General features: G+C 32.5%; 1 pseudogene; it reads right to left on the minus strand.

Annotated features, from left to right (window-relative positions):
• Positions 1 to 4,345: 4,345 nt before the first annotated feature.
• LOC105059057 (uncharacterized) lies at positions 4,346 to 8,839 on the minus strand (annotated as a pseudogene).
• Between the last annotated feature and the right edge of the window lie 7,510 nt (positions 8,840 to 16,349).

Here is a 16,349-nt window from a genome sequence, read left to right on the forward strand (position 1 = left end):
TTATGACTTTCTGTTGTACATGAAGTCATAATATAATCACAAGATGTCATAATATATCATAAAATATTATAATTTTTTTCAAAATAAGAAAGATATTTTTGTTATTCAAAATTTTAAATCAAAAAATAAAACTACAAGATTTTTGTTGCACCACATATTGTGCACAAAGATTTTTTTATTTTTTTGATATAATTGATGGGTATGTCGTTGGTCTTCATTTATTAGACTCTTCTTTTTTTTTTTACCCTCGTTTTCTTTTTTTTTTTTTTAATTACTCCGGGTGAGCTCTTGTAGCCTTTTCTTTTTATTCCTTTTTATTAAATAGAAAGTATTAAGATATTTAGTTAAGTTTTTTTTTTTTTTTTCTATTTTTGCAGAACATGGACAAGAATGCTAGCAGGCAATTGACCCCAGTACCCATATATTTTTTATAAGTATAATAAGACGATCGCTATATTGTTAACCAACCACTAATTTTCTTCATTCAAGTCCCACTGGAAGAAATCATTTGATTCTACCCGGAAACTTAGCAGGTTCTTGATTTGCCTGTTTTAACGTAGGGGGATATGGCTGAGAGGATGCATCAATGTCGAACCTTGGCATGGCTTCACAAATCAAATCAACTGTCCTGAACCCAACAAGATAAAGTGTGATTATCTTAATGAATGGAGTAAAACTATGTCGCCAGCTGGTGCAATTTTTTATTTTTTTTGACATACAGCCACCCCAAATTTTTGGAGAAGATAAATGAAATAGAATGAAAATGGGTGGAAATGTAAATGATGGGCAAAGATGATAGAGGTGGCAATCCGAGCAGATTGGATCAGACTAAATCCACTATTTATCAACCTAAATTCAATCTATTTATTAAACAAATAAAGAAAAATCAAATTTAAATTTGATTTTTCTATTAAATCAGTAATCAAATCCACCTCAGATAACCAAGTTAAATGATTTTTAAATGAGTTAAACATGTTTGAACGATTGAATGAGTCAAAATAGATTAAACGAGTTAGGATTTTAGAATTAAGCCAACAAGTTTAATAAGTTATTTGTTTGTAATCCAAACTTGTTTTGTACCAAATAAAAACCAATTTAAATCAAGTTGGATGCATGTCAAGTTAGCACGTTGGGTCATAGATTGTGATTCCTAAACCTAAGCTAAGGTTATCAAAAAGACCAAGAACTTAAGCAGCTTAGGCCCAAAAAGGCTGAAAAGCATTAAAATGGATGTAACCTATTCAAACCTCAGAGATGGCTTCTTAATTATTTGGTGTAAGTAGCTTTTGTTGGCGGTGTACCCAGTATTACAAGAACAAAAAGTATATAACCTCTCCCTTTATCAATTAATTGTATACAAAAGACTCCCTTTTATATATTTGCAAATCAAAACTTGTCTATCATAAAAATTCCCTAATAATAAACCAAGCTGATAGCTTAGTAGTCACAATAAAGTATTTATTGTATTTTTCCCATTCCACATCTTTTTCAACATTCAGCATCGTTGTAATCAAGTATGAGCTTCTTGCTACCACCATTGTCAAAAATTGAGATCTTAATAAAGTCCACGTTTCCTTGATGTTGCCATGGAGAAAGACAAACACTTTGTCTGGGAGTGCAACAGAACACCAGCAAAATTATCGATGGATGACTTGTTTAACCAATTCTATAAGCGAACAGCATCTGTAAAACAACATTTCTGCTGGGGGATTCTGTCCACCCAAGAAACGTAATAATTCCATGCTGGTTGGTGGATTTGGTGAGACTGCAGTAAACTCCACCACCTCCAACTTGAAGACAGTAGCGTCTTGAGTAAATGCTGCAATCGAGACCGCAGATCTATCTCTCTTACATCTCTAGCCGTTGGGCTTGCGATGAAGGTGTGACTGCTGGGACTCATGTTTTGCCCAGGGAGTAGTTGGACATCACGAGAGGGGTTAACAGTGGGTTGCTGTATTAGAGGACAACGTATATAAGGAAAAAAAAAAAATCTGGACAGTGTCGGAAATAGATTTGGCAAACACCGACACAATCTTGTGGAATCATGCCAGACTGTTGGCGAAATAACTGTCAAGTTTCAGTGTAGCCAAGATCCACATGATGACAGGCTTGCTCTGGCTCATTCCATTAGAACGTTGGACACATTAGAAAAATTGACATCAAGCGGTGCTTGAGGGCGGCTCTCACACTCGTTTGATCTGGCACAAGAAATCTAAGGCTCATCTATTCTGGTTCATCCCAAATGGGACGCCGCATCATCATGCGCAGCTCAAAAATTTAATCCATGATGCTACATGAAAGTATGATCATTATCCCATGATCCCATCATATGCCATGTCAATCACTGCAACACAAACATATGCATAAGATCACCATACGAACCATACGTGGCCGCTTTCACCCTATGGCTTCTGCAAAGATGGATGAATAACCTGTATTTTATGAAGAATAGACCAACATGGCATTGCCTTGTCAATTACGGAAGCTTGGGAGGATGACAATAACACAAGGTTTAGAGCCCAAGCACCATACTTTTCTTTAATTTTTCTGACGGACACTGAGATGGTCGTCGTTAAGTTGGCGGTGTTTGCGTACATTCACATTCACAGGTAATAGACACGCCCATAGATTTTGAATTGTCACAAGAAGAATTCATCCCATTCCAAGTCATCTAAACACGACAGCTGAAAAGATACAAGTCCACGTACGTGACAAGCATTTATTTATTTGAATTGATAGGCCAATACAGACATTTTATTTTTCTACACAAAAAATATGCATGCATTTTTGCACTCTTAAATCACATTTATGCTTCCATAGCAGCATAACTACTCACAGGTAAATACTGCATTCCTTCGAAACCTGTAAGGAAATATTTAGTTGGGATAATTAAAATTTAAAATAAAAATTAAAATAAATAATTTTTATTTTAATTATTTAGTTGAAGAGAATTTCATTTCGATTCTCATTTCAGAAAGAAATGAGCATGATCCATTTCTTCTATAATCAAATCCGAACTCATCCCAACGAAGTCAATCTCGTTCCAGTGGAATGATATTAAAAAAAAAAAATTACAGTGACGAGCCCCATGACAACAACATCGCCTTTTTGGACAGTGCCGAGGAGACAGAGGTGGAGGCTAATGGCGGGACCTGCAACAGAATCAAGGTAGGGGTGGAAATATGGTTGAGGGGTGGAGTCTGGCAAGAACGAGCTTGTCGGGGGAGAGGCTGCCGTTGAAGAGGCTGTTGACGGCGACGGTGGCTGCAACTACGCTGGAACTAAAGCCACTGCCGAGGGAGAGGCCCTTCTCAAGATGGAGGGAGAGGCCGATGGTGCGGTCACCGAGGGCCTGCATGACAGCTATGCCAATGATACCAGTGCAGTTTTAGAGAGGATCACAATTGAGCTTGGCGACAGAGGCAGCTATACCAGAGATGGAGGAGATGGAGAGGATTCCGACAGGGACGATGAGGCTGACTGCAACAGTGACGATGTCATCGATGACGTCGACGGTGCAGTCAAAGAAATCGAAGCTGGAGTTGAGGTTGGCAACGATAGCAAGGGCAAAGGCGGTGATGGAGCAGAAGGCTGGAGAGAGATCGTCGGGGACTAGGATTTTAGATGAGATTTTAAAAGTTGGACAAAGAAGAAGTGGCAGAGAGAGGAGGGGGCAACGATGGAGGAGGTGGGGCAAGCACGAGAGACATCCGAGACTAGAAAGGAGAGGCGAGGAGAGTTGGTGGCGTCGGAGCCAGAGGAAGGGGTTTGATGACGCCGGAGCCGGAAGAGAGGAGGGGAGGTGATCTGATGGTTACACGAAACCAAATACGATATGAACGACAGTGGGACAGGATAGCAATGACATCAGCGCGATCAAAGAGGAGGGTCTGCGACAGAGAAAAAAAAAACTGGAGGGGGAGAGCGTGCTTTCCTTCCTTCTCCTCTCTTTTTTTTTTCTTTTTATTTTCATTTTTTTAAATTTTTTTATAAAATTATTTATATTTTATATTTTATTTTATAAAATATTTTATCACTTATTATTATATTTAATTTTTTATTTAATATCAATTTTTAAAATAATTAATTTTTTAAAATTTTAATTAAAAATAAAAATAAAAATTTGAATTGATTTTGATTTTTATTTTTGTAAGAATCAAACAACAATAATGAGAACCATTCATTCCAATTTTAATTTTGATCACGAATCAAATACTTTGAAGGATTAAGCTATTTCGATTTCGATTTTACTTCATTTTTATTTTTATTGCGATTTCAATTCCGCAAACCAAACATTCTTTGAATACATATTCGTGCATCCAAGTCATGAACTGGTACTGTGATGTGATAGAAGATACTCTTAAAAAACGATAACAGGATTTCTGTAATAGGCTAGTCCAACTTATCTATTTCTTTCTCCCATTTGAGTCCAAACATTTGACGACAAAAGGGTACGATGAGATTTTAACGCAGAACCTGCAAATTCAACTCCATGAAATCTCTTGCAGAGCTTCACTCTGTTGTTTTAAACCTACAAAGCTAGGAATTTCCTTCCTAAGAATTGCTCACCTCATCGTTGATGTCGCGCATCTGCGCCTTGAGAGCTTCAGAATCCTAGAGCCATTCAGAATCTTCATGATTTGATATTTTGGCCCAAGCTTTCTTCAAGGCTGACCTCCACTTCAAAATCCTCGAACGAATTTCCTTGTTTAATTCAACCCACTCAGGTGCACAACCATTTCTAGAAAGGATTCTATACAAGGTGTCTGCTGCAGGATCTGCATTAGTGTTTGTACTAAGGTTGAGAGGTTTCCCCTTTCCTGATAGATTCTCAAAGTGACCTTCTTCTATGGAGTGCCATATTCTTCGTTCCACAACATTAACCATGTCTGTTTCTGACCTGCCACATATGCAAATATCACGAGTAAAGAGATTTTCATGTTCAGATTAGATAGCCAAATCTTGCCAAAATAGTGTATTAATACAATGATTAGGATCGCGTATAGCTTGGCAAATCCCCACCATGAAAGAATATTAGGCCCAGATAATCTACAAAAGAAATGAAAGGCTATGTGCCTAGGTCCCCTGTGGGATAATTTTCATGAGTACAGTGGAGATCAGTAGTGGGAACTATTCGAATTGTGTACTGTCCTAGTACTGCTCCAATGTACTTCTAGGTGGGACTGGGTTTGTTCAACTGTTTACCACAATTTATTGACAAATATAACAATCAGGATCAACCAGTCAAACACCACAGATTTCCAAACAATAGATTATCCACCTTTTCAGACAGCAATAAACACAAGGTCATCATCCTGATTAAAAATTGATCTTGTGCTCATCATTTTCAAGTTTCCAATCCATGTTATATGCACATGCACACATGTGCGTGCACACACACATAGAGGAGAGAAAGATCATTAAGTAGAATAATTATGCTGCGTGGGAACATACAAAAGAGTCAGATTTTCAAGTGTTCCAGATAGCTGAATCCATCTTTTAACAAGTACTTTGTTGAAACAGAATGTTATCTAAAAGGTGTACTTATGAATATAATAAATGACAAATGTATATTATTGTAAATAGTTACCAGCTATTGCTTCTAAGTTCCTAAACATAGTTAAACGTTAAGAGTCGTCATTCTTTACATTGTAATTAACTTATTAAGATTTTCTACATTATGAACTTCCAAGAGTCTGAAACAAGCACATAATTCAACTCAAGTAGAAAAGTCCATTCATCATGTTTGGCATGTACAATATTTCTAAGATATGACAAATATGAAAATGAGAAAATAGTTTACTAGATTAACTCAGGACATATCAATCTACAAAATCTGACAGCTGATTTGACATGTCAAATAATCTCTTAATTATGACCTTGTTCTGCAAATATACATGCACAAATTCAGAAGCATAAACGATGATGAACAGATCCATCCAAAAATTTTCATTCTATGCAGATTCTTATCATGATGATGAGAAAACTGCAGCACGACTTTTGTATCAGGGTAATTCTAATCTGGCAATTAATAAAACAATTAGCCACTAACTTTAGATGACTAAGGGACTTGTCCATTCTTTTTTTATGTGCAATGGGTTTCCCAGATGATTGTGGATAAATGCACAGCAATGATCCGATCTGATGGTTCAAGCATTATAAAAAGCAAGTGGAAAGACTATCATTAGCAGCATGATGAATTCTCTAGCATGGTTAAAGAAGCTGCAGCAAATGACTTGATTTGTTATCTTAACTGAAGAATTTTGCCCTACTTTGTTTCGAAGTAGTTGATCCTGAGATCTGCCGGTGATGTCATCATTCCTGTTACTGGAAGAGAATATATAATGACTAGAAATTGATGGTTGCTAATGTATGTACAGTTCCATGCAATAAACATACATGGCTTAATTTGGCAGAAATTGGAAGCAAACATTTTCCTTTTATTTTTTGAGATTCCAACTAAGAAACCAAACTTCCTAGTTCCTACCTACCAACATCGCATCTGAGATTTTTCCTTAGCTTTTGGATTGTAATATTTATAGTTTAGGTACAAGAGACAACATTGTCGCCACCATAGGTTGAAGAGAATGCTTATCAGGAGCTTAGCGATCAGAGGCCTGGTACAACAAGCATCATGTGTCAAATGCTCAGACAGATATAGAACTACATTATGGGCACTAAGATAGTATATGCACATCAAAAGACTAATTTCTCACACAGATATACTGGGTAGCTTTATTATGAAGAATAGACACATCGTTTTTTTACGAGAAAGATAATCTACATTCTTATACATTGCACACTATTAATCCTCTCAGAAATGCAGTGGTTGACATCAAGACAAAAATATTGGAATGGGTAATAGAGAACAGTTCCTAGCAGAGTTGGAGGGAAAACTTGTTGGTTAGAAAATTGGACAGTTAGTATGGGCGAGCAAAAGCCTATTAAATATCTCATATTTTCTCAATTAACAGAGTGTCGATTGAAAGCAATTACTACATTAAAATGGGTCTTGACCTTGAATAACAATAGCAGTTAAAAAAATCCAGCTTCTCCAACTATCCAACGATCTAAGATTGTTGTTACACTCCAAACATGCAAGGAAAAGTGGAAATGGATAACAAGGATGAAATTACATAACTATGTACTTTGGAAATAATGAAATGTTTATACTTTACACCCAGTCAACATGTATTTAATGTAAGTGAGACAAAAATGAACTAATTCAATCTAATATGGTTGAGAAAATGTGTCAGATTTTTGATGATTTCAAAAGGAAGAATGAGAGAAAGGGCATAAGGAATCACTTTGAAAAACAGGCATAGGTTGAGAGGAGGCATGGAAAACAAGTGGCATGAAGTCATAGTGACAGATAATCTATCAAGAGAGGCACTATTTTCTTATAGACACTTTAATAATGGACCTGAAGAGAAGGGAGTAATCAATCATCAGCTATATCCGTATCATGGGGAAGCACATAAATAAGCAACAACAAAGATGAAAAGAATAAGGAAATTGAGAATGCTACAATCTGCAGCCAGGACATTTGGTGATATAATAATGGTGGTGCTTTTGTCATCATAAACTAGATATGACTTTTGGATCAGAAGCTTTATCTTTGGGTGCAACGAATATCATAGGGATACAAGAATTGATTCTTGAGTTCAAGAACACTCTATATTGACTGATTCGAACATTTGGTTCATCAAACTTTTGGTTGTGACTATGATTCATATACCAAGCAAGGTTTTAGATCCCGTGGGATGCGGACTATGATTCATCAGGACATTGGTGGGATGATCTTGTCCCAACACAAGGGATGGTACCTCATCCCAGTGTCCTGTGGTACGTCCAATCGGAAGTTGAATCCTTAATACTAAAGGCAATAAGATGTTTATAATTTGATGACAGATAAATTTGGTGTCATACTACACTCTTTGAGTCTTAAAATCAATCCAAAAGACCATAATAAAGGGGTAGCAAGAGACGTAAGAGCAAATATTTAAACAAAATTAGCAGAAAATATTGGTATGGGCAAAACTCACGCACTTCGAACCCACAGATTCCTCCAAAATGTCATGTCATCTTCTAAACCAGTTGGATCATCAAAAAGAATAAAGGAACGGAATCATTGATTAGCCTCATGAACGACAATTTTAGCTTCGATTATCCAAACAGAACAGCACAAAAGGCGGTATTTTTTACAACAATTTGATGGCAGAAAACCTCTTATTTTATGACGGGTGAAATCATAATCACCTTAAACTCCCTCATTCACCCGAAAATTTACGAGGAACTTTTTTTCAGACTATTATGGAATTAATATTTCAGGAGATTTAGATGGAACGAGACTCAGAAACATATTCGATATAAAATTTCACGAACAAGACATCAGTTAGATTTTAAGAATAGGAATTGAGAAAACCTACAAGCCAGGAACCTATGCTCAAGAGAGGGAAGGGGGACCTAACGGCGTTGGCCCGGCCACGGAGCTCAGGGGGAAGCTTCCGATCATTGACGGCGTCGACTAACGACGAGAGGCGGTGGGAGAGGTTCTTCCGGGAGGCACTGGAACAAGAGGCGGCGCCGGTGGAAGAGCAGGAGGGGGAGGGGGGTCGGCGTCGATCCAGGAGGACGACCACATGGGCCGGAGACCAGGTCGAAGGTGGGGGAGGAAGCCGGCGAGCCGCCGGGCTGGAGGAGCTACGAGTGCTCCAGCCATGGAGGTGGAGCGGAGGAGAGGGCCGGCTTCGGTGGCGCGAGAGCCCGCGGTCCGAGTTCCGGAGGCGTTAGAGCCGGTGGACTGGTCCAGGCAATAATTTCGCTAGAGGCGGTGGAGGGCACGTGGCCACCTCCTATGCCATTCACAAATCACAGCGTTCAGTAACGTCTGCCCGGTAAGTTGATGTTAATATCCTGCCATTTGTTTTCAAGGAATACGATGGTAAAATTTATGGAGAATTATGGATAAATTTATCTCCAACTATATTTTTAATTTAAAAATAATTATTTATTTAAATTTAAAATAAAAATAATTATTTATTTAAAATATAAATTAAAAATAATTATTTATTTTGATTGAAATGACCCTTATATCTTTATATCTTTTGAAATACTACAGTATCTATCTATCATCTATCTATATAATTAACTAAAGCAGTTCCATTTGAGGTATTTAATGGGGTAGTTGAGGCATATGTGTCAAATTTTCAGTCTTTTATCTCAGATGCACATGTGGATCTAAAAAAATATGACATGACCTAATTAGTTCTCTCCATGTATGGTACCTCTTTATATCAGCAGTTTTTGTCCCAAATTTTTTAACAAAAATAATTTTTTTTAAAAATTTTAACATCATATCTTTGTTTTTTGAAAAAACTTCATTTCCATATCAAAGAATATCTTTATTAATACATTTTAACATAAATAAAAAATTTTAATATAAATGAAGAATTTTTCATATCAATTACTCCTTTTTCTTACCTATTTCTTTTAATTTTGGGGCCACGAGTTATAGATCAAGTAGAGAGTGAACGGCTAATTAATATTATGACTAAGTATTTTTGCATCTTGGGGAGCACAAAATATTTTAAAAATAAAAATTATTGGTAAGCATGAATAACAACTCCCAAGTCTTTTGGTTTCTCCAATTAATACTAACCAATAAGAATTATCTAAATAAATAGGCTTCCATTTTAAGAATTATCTAATTAAGTAATATATTTTGATCAATCTTGAAAAAAATAGTATCATTATTAACAACTGGCCACCATTAACACTAATTCCATGGACTATTAATGAAGGTTTTGAAATGGATCAATTACCCAGGTAAGCATGAATAGCAGCTTTCATTTCTTTTTCTTCAACCATTATCCATGATTTTTAAATTTTTTGCTCTATTATAAAGCCTAATAGACAGAACAATGTTTAGATCAAATTTCTCATCATGTCCATTACATTGAACATTATTATTATCCTTCTACTTCTCATTTCAGCATGGCCATGAGATATAATTCTATAAAGGACATAACTCCACTCAAAGAGAATTGGAGGATTAAAGCAAGAGTGGTTTGGATGTGGACGATGCCCAGATTTAATTTTCTTGAAGAGGTTAACAGTATCGAGATGGTTCTTCAAGATATAATGGTGAGGCACTGTCATAACAAGTATTTTTATATTTTTCTATTTGTTAATCAGTAGTTAATCTTATATTTATTTTTTTTCCATCAGAAATCGAGGATTCATGCAACAATAAAATATTCTTTTGTTAAAAAATATAAGAACATTATCTCAGAAGAAAAAATATTTATTATAAGTCAGTTCGAGATTGATCGAAATAGTGATTTTTATAGGACCACTAAATATCTATTTAAAATTAATTTTTAATACTCCACTAATGTGCATGTCATTGATGATTCTGGGATATCCATGTATGATTTTGAGTTTACTCGATTCATAGAGGTAACCTCAAAATAAGCTGATGAGAATTATTTGGTTGGTAAGATCACTATATTATATGCTATTTTTGATATAAGTATCACAATATTTTTTAAAATATCATCCTATTTTTTTCATATATAAATTGATTCTTATTTCATATTTATTATGGTTCTTATAGATGTTATTGGCAAGTTATCTACTGTTGGTTCTTAGAGATGTTATTGGCAAGTTATCTACTGTTGGTGAATTGGAAGAAAGCTGTAAGGATAGCAATAATCAAAAAAGAATAGATATAGAGCTTGAAGATAGAGAGTAATTTTTAATTTTTTAAAAATATGATAATGTAGCAAATCACTCTTGATGCACATGTATCCTGTTTATATGTTTGATATTTTTTTCATTCTGTTAACATGTATTCTATTTCACTCTTGATGCACATGTATTCTATTCACTATTATTTTATGCAAAATAAAAAATGGGCCACGAGCTCAAAAAGATAAATACTCATTACTGTTTATGTTTTTGTATTGAATTATTCAAATGTTTACAGAGACAATAAAATGATTTGCATATTGTGGGGGTCTTTTGCCGATAATGTTATTGAAATTATGTCCAATACGCAAAATGGTCCTATTATTGTTGTTATCTAATGGTGTAAGACTAAAGACTTTTCTGGTATGCATTTTCTATACATGAATTTTATCTTACGAGTAATTTCATTAGTATATAATTTTATGCATATTTAATTATTTTTGTTCTATTTTATATAGACAATAGAAAGATATCAAATTCTCTATATGCATCTAGGATGCTCATAAACTCTACCATTCTAGAGGTCACCGAATTTCTATCTCAATAAAATACCAAATTCTCTCTATGCATCTATAGATATGTGAAAGTGTGTAGCGTGATAATCCTTTTTGATACTTCTTTTTGTAACAGCCCATTATTTACCATGCTCTTTTTTTATTTTAATAAATTAATTATATAAATTTAATTGATATTTAACTCGAATGAATATTGAAAAAAAATGATAGTACCGACATGATTAATAGACATATCAGAGTTTAGGATTCTTGATCCTTTACCCATCATTTTTATTTGTGCATATCTAAGATTAATGAGGTTGCTTTATCATAACAATCTAGCTAGCTTTGTAGTCAGACAACTATTTCTATCATTGATGATCTTTTATAGATTCAAGAGAGGAAGACCATTGAGGAGATAAAAGAGTGTCGCAATGTATGTTAAACTCTTGATTTTAATGTTAACATCCACCCTTCATGTTATCTTCAATCTCTTATTGATATATTTTAGGAGATTGTGTGTGACACTCACTACGATGATGAATATCGACACAGAGTGTGGGTGGTTTTACAACTCTTGCAAGAAATGCACCAAAAAAGTTATTCCAGATAGGTCTGAATTTTACTGTGAAAAGTGTAATGGGCTTGTGAATTCTGTTGTACCTAGGTAAAGATGTAAAACAAATTGATTGATGGATATTTATATTAATATTATTTACATTAATTTTATCTCCAACTATTTTGTATAGGTTCAAGATTGAGTTGAGGATGATTGATGAATTTGACAATACTATTTTCATTGTTTTTGATAGTGAGGCTGCTAATTTCCTCCAATGCACTGTTGCTGAATGGAGGGATTTTATGTCTACAGCATGTGCCTGAGAGATGGAGTGTTGTATAGGGTTTGATATATTTTATTCTATTCACTATGGTTAATTTTTTTGTTCTCTGATTCAATATAGAATTTTGGTGATATAAATCAAACTCCTGAGCATTTAGACCAATTTTTTGGCAAGAAATTCATTTTCAAAGTGCAAATTACTGATAGAAACATTAGAGGTTATAGCTACTTATACTTGGTAAGGCATATGACCAATGATGGAGATTTGATTGCAACCTATTGTTCTAATAATGATTCAGCATAAGTATACATTTATTCGAAATAGTATTTTTTTTTAGTTATGTATTCCTCATATGATTAATGTAATTTTTGTTTTAGATATATGAGAAAGACAATGATACTCAGAGCATAAGCAGGATGGTGTTTGCTACAATTGAGTCTGAAGTGGAAAATACTTTTGATAGATTAACACTTGCTAAACGTAGTTCTCCAGAATTAAGCAACAAGTTAAATGACAATGAAAACCTCACAGCCCAGATGTCTTCCAATGCCAAGAAAAAAAATCAAAGTGGAGTAGTAGTTTTATATTATATTAGTTACTTAGAAATACTTTTTTTCTACCATAATGATGTACCTTTTTGATGGTCTATTTCATAATAATTATAATTTCATCAAATCATGTTGATATTTCATGTCTATACTTTTATTGGTATTTATGAACTTTTTTTTGGTGTTGTTTTTGACTATTTTATATATTATTAAGCAATTAAGTAACATATTTTGTTCAATCTTGACATTTTCTTTTTATATTTTATATATTTATATATTTATTTACTTTATTACTTAATGTTATTGAGCAATTATTGATATTAAAAATAAATTGACACTGGGCCTCTGATCCCTTTGCTTAGTGTAAAATATATTAATTAAAATGACACTTGATATCATTCAATTCATGGATCTTTTTTTATCATTTATATATAAATCATAAAATACTTTAACTTCTGAGATTTTTATTAAGTATGATATATAAATCAAGAATTATACAACGACAATATTTATATATCAACAAAGTATAATGCTACCATCCATGAAAAAATCTCAGAACCAAGATAGATCTTATTGATATTGGGCTCAGCTTCCATACATGTTAGAACCAAAATGGAATCTACTGAGTTGTTATCTTTTTACTACTCTTTTGTCTACATTATTAGAACCTACTGATATTGGGCTGAGCTTTCATACATGTTAGAATCAAAATAAAACATACTGAGGTAAATGTAAAAATGGATAAAGAAGTTTGGTATTCATTTTCTCATATTAATGGATGTCTGTTGGGAACATGTGAAAGAATCTATTTAGTTGTTAATTTATTGATAAAATTAGAGATTTATGATGATTTATTAGCTTTATCCATAAACTTAGGTACTTTTAATAAATTGTCTAAGAGATTTTCATTTCTGTAGGTCTCATATTCACATTATATCAAAGATTTTTTTAAGCAAACAGTGCCTTTAAACCTTGCAAGTGTATTACACATTATATTACTATTTTCTATTGACTTTTTAGGCATTAGTACATAATTACAGCATAACCATTAAAAGCCTTAGATGTAATCAATGCATATTGGTGATAGTTTTAAAATGAACCAATTACTCTTTTTTCTTAACTATCTCTTCTAATTTTGGAGCCACGAGATATAGATCAGGTAGAAAGTGAGAGGCTAATTAATATTATGACTAAGTATTTTTGCATCTTGGAAAGTATAAAATATTTTAAAAATAAGAATTGATTGATTTTCAATCTTTCCTATGAAAACTGATGACTAATAATGACCCAAATTAATAGATTTTCATTTTGAATTTTCAATTTTTCCAATTAACACTAACTAATAAGAATTATCTAAATAAATAGACTTCCATTTCGGGTTTTGATATTTAATATCTATGATTTTATTGATATTTATTAATCTTTTTTGGTGTTGGTCTTGATCATTTTATATATTATTAAGTAATTAAATATTATATTTTAATCAATCTTAGAAAAAAATTAACAGTGTGATTATTAACAACTAGCCACCATTCACGCTAAACAAAGTATAATGCTACCATCTATGAAAAAAATCTCAAAACTAAAATAGAACCTACTGATATTGGATTTAGTTTTTGTACATGTTAGAACCAAAATGAAACCTACTGAGTTATTGTCTTTTTATGGCTGAGCTTCCATGCATGTTAGAATCAAAATAGAACCTACTGAGGTGAATGTAGAAATAGATAAAGAAGTTTGGTATTCATTTTCTCATATTAATAGATGTCTATTGGGAATATATGAAAGAATCTATTTTGTTGTTAACTTATCGATAAAATTAAAAATTTATGATGATTTATTAGCTTTATCCATAAGATTAGGTACTTTCAGTGAATTGTCTAAGAGGTTTTTATTTTCATAGGTCTCATATTCACATTATATCAAAGATTTTTTTTAAATAAGCAGTGTCTTTAAACTTTGCAAGAATATTGCACATTATATCACTATTTTTTATTGACTTTTTTGGCATTAGTACACAATTACAGCATAACCATTAAAAACCTAGGTGTAATCAATGTATATTGGTGAAGATTTTAAAATGAACCAATTACTCCTTTTCCTTAACTATTTCTTTCAATTTTGGGGCCACGAGCTATAGATCAGGTAGAGAGTGAGAGACTAATTAATATTATGACTAAATATTTTTGGATCTTGGAGAGCATAAAATATTTTAAAAATAGAAATTGATTGATATCTAATCTTTTCTATGAATACTGACGAATGATAATGATCCAAATTAATAGATTTATATTTTAAATTTCTATTTTTTTAATTAATACTAACCAATAAGAATTATCTAAATAAATAGACTTCTATTTTGGATTTTGATATTTAATATCTGTGATTTTGTTAGTATTTATTAACTTTTTTTGGTGTTGGTCTTGATTGTTTTATATATTAATAAGTAATTAAGTATTATATTTTGATCAATCTTGGAAAAAAAATTAACAATGTGATTATTAACAGTTGGCCACCATTCATGCTAATTCTATTCTAGTGTTGTCTACATGGATTCAAGAAAAGCAGTGTCTGTAAGACTTCGAAGAAGAAGTATATTGAGGAATAAGAATACCTCATAATCTTCTTTTCTTCATCATTCTAATCAAATTTCTTAAGATGGTATGTTTATGGTTTTTGAGAAAATCTTAGTAAATAACTTTGAATCTTTATATATTTCTTTATTGTTCATACCACTCTCATGCAAACAAAATATACACTATGAACATAATTATGTTGAAGAATCATGTACCATGAAAATTTATAGTTCGTCTTTATATCATTATATTTTGCTAACAGTTGGTGAAATTTATCTTTTGTATTTAAAAAGTATTACCCTTTAATTAGTAATAGAATTCTAATTATATGTGATAAGTGAACTTCGTAAGGCTTTAACAAAATATCCATGATTATGATTCTTTTGATGAATCTTGAATACTATGTAATTTTATAGTTTGTTTTTATATCATTATATTTTTCTAACGGTTGGTGAAACTTATCTTTTTTTTAAAAAAAAATATTATATTTTAATTATAACAAAATTTTAATGTGATTTGTTAACTCAACTTTGTTATATTTAAAGATACCTGTATATAATTTATCATATACAATTTGTTATAATAATTATGATTATTATTTTAGATATATATTACTTTATCTTATAAATTACATATTTACAAACACTCAAACACTATTCAAAAAATAAATAAATAAAGGATATTTGAAATTGCCATATATATATATATATATATATGTGTGTGTGTGTATGTCTTCAATCATTACTAACAAATTGACTCACACATTTATAGGTTCATAAATTTTTAATGTATTTTACTGTGGAGGAAGTGGCTCTATTATGCTGGAATAATGCTCTTCATTATCTCCTCTATCTAATATTATGAATAGTAAGTTAATTATAAGTAATGAAACTATTATATATTTTTTAATTAATTATACTCAATATTAAATTAGCTCAACTGAAGAAAATCTTTTGGCAGTATAAGAGAGCTCAAAAAGGACACAATCAAATTTATTCTCGTGTAGCGTAGAATATTAGTTGGAGAATGTGTGAGATATGAATAATAAAAAGAGAAGCAAGTAATTTTTACCATTTGTTTCTAATGTCAATACAGTAATTAATCATTCTGTTCATATGCAAGCGGTAGAAGATGATA

This window comes from Elaeis guineensis, chromosome 16 (assembly GCF_000442705.2).
Source record: "Elaeis guineensis isolate ETL-2024a chromosome 16, EG11, whole genome shotgun sequence".
Classification (NCBI taxonomy): Eukaryota; Viridiplantae; Streptophyta; class Magnoliopsida; order Arecales; family Arecaceae; genus Elaeis; species Elaeis guineensis.